Consider the following 2,193-nt stretch of genomic DNA (forward strand, 5'->3'; position numbering starts at 1 on the left):
GTGTGTGTGTGTGTGTGTGTGTGTGTGTGTGCGTGCATTTGTGTTTGTGTTTGTCCCCTCCTCTGTCAGTACTTGACAACTGGTGTTGGTGTGTTTACATCCCCATACTTTAGCAATTTGGCAAAAGATACTAACAGAACAAGAACTAGACTAAAAAAAGTAATAAGTCTTAGGGACGATTTTTCCACTGCAATCATTGAAGGCTGTGTCCCAGCATGGCCACATGGCCACAGTCTAATGATTGTGTGGGTATGTATATATCTAAAGATACACACACACACACACACACACAGATAGATATGCAGGCATACATCAATTCATTTCTTATTAAGTTTTAATGTCACCCCTGAAATCTCATCCATTTATTTACTAGCAGACTATCAGATAATTTTTTGGAAATACATTGTCTCTTGAAATCAATTCTATTGTTTTCTAAGGGTTTTTTTTTTTAAAGACATATTTTTCAACTTTGCAATGTATAAGTATTCCACATTTTAAACTTTTACATGTAGATCTCATATGTTTCTCACACTATTATGCACTCTCTTTGCATCTTCAATATTTTCTGATTATTATCTCTTTTTCTCCACCTATACACACACATATATATATATACATGTGCATATACATAAATACTTATGTACATCTATCTATATGTATATAGATTTGGAGAGAGAGAGAGAAAGAGAGATAAGTAGATAGATAGATATACTTATGCACATATGTATTTCCCTACATTTATAGCTATTTTGTCACTTACATAGGTCGTTTAGTTTCTCTCTCTTTTTATTCCTGCTTACATGTATACATAAATTTCTAAATAAAACTGTGTCAATGTGGAATCTTTGGAAGAGAAAATCTCTTGAAATAGAATGTAGAAACCCTTAATGGAGTCTGCATTGTTCCGTAGTCATTCACAGTATGTCTCCCTGACTCAATTTAAACAGTTTTATGTACGATAAGTTCATGGGAGCAAAATGCATTGCAATTTTTCATGAAACATTAAAAACAAAATACTTATTCTCAGCATCTGTATTATACTCAGTCTTTTATTTGCTAGTTTTATTACTAACCCTGTGAATATTTATCACATATCGTGGAACCTTGGTTTACAAATTTAATTCGATCCTGAAGGCTGTTCGTCAATTACCAGTAAGTTCACCACCACCAATTCACCGCAGGGAAAGTTCACTACTATCAGTTCACTGTTGAAGAAAGTTCACTGAGAGGAAAGTTCACTACAAGGAAAGTTCACTGAGAAAATATATCCAAAGTATCTCATCATTAATATTTAAAAACTATTTCATTGGAAAAAAAAAATGGTGAACTGATGATGGGGAACTTTCTCTGCAGTGAATTGATGATGGTGAACTTAAAGATCATGCTGTTCATCATCCAAAAAGAATCACAGGATCACAAGTAGTGTGAAGTCATGAGAATTTTCCAAATTCATGACAGATTCCAAAATTAACATAATATTATGATTCCAAAACTGACATAATACTGCTTACACCAACCAAAATTGCAGGTTTGAGCGTTCATTACTGAAGACACTATTTGTTACCCAAGACGTTTTATGTTTGAAAAATTGTTTGTAAACTGATTTGTTCATTATGAGAAGCATTCATAAGCTGCAGTTCCTCTGCATGCCTGCATGTATATGTATGTGTATGTGCACGTGTGTGAGTGTATATAATTGCGCTCCTTGATACCACTTAGCTTTCTGAACCTCAGAAACATTTCACTTGAAACCGATCCTGCTCTCTGGGTACTAACCTCTCTGTGGGCATATTACATCGATTACCTTACTGTGCATATTACATTGATTAACTTACTCCAAATTATCTTTCCTTTTCTACCACCATACATTTTTCATTCTCCCACTACAAGCTTGGAATGTCTAACCACCAACACTCCCTATCCTTCTACCCTCACTCTATTTCTACTCACCTCATATCTTGATGGTTCACCACATCACTTCAATTTTTATCCATTTCCAGCTCCACTTTGGTTACTCCCACGCTCTCTTGTATGAGCTGAGTAACTATGTAACTCTTCTACAGCAAGAAACCTATTCTATTCTGGGTCCTTCTCTCATATTATAACTCATCATTTTCTTTTGCTATTAATACTGCTTCAGCCACTAAAATTACTTCATATATATATATATATATATATATATATATATATATA

This window comes from Octopus bimaculoides, chromosome 18 (assembly GCF_001194135.2).
Source record: "Octopus bimaculoides isolate UCB-OBI-ISO-001 chromosome 18, ASM119413v2, whole genome shotgun sequence".
NCBI lineage: Eukaryota > Metazoa > Mollusca > Cephalopoda > Octopoda > Octopodidae > Octopus > Octopus bimaculoides.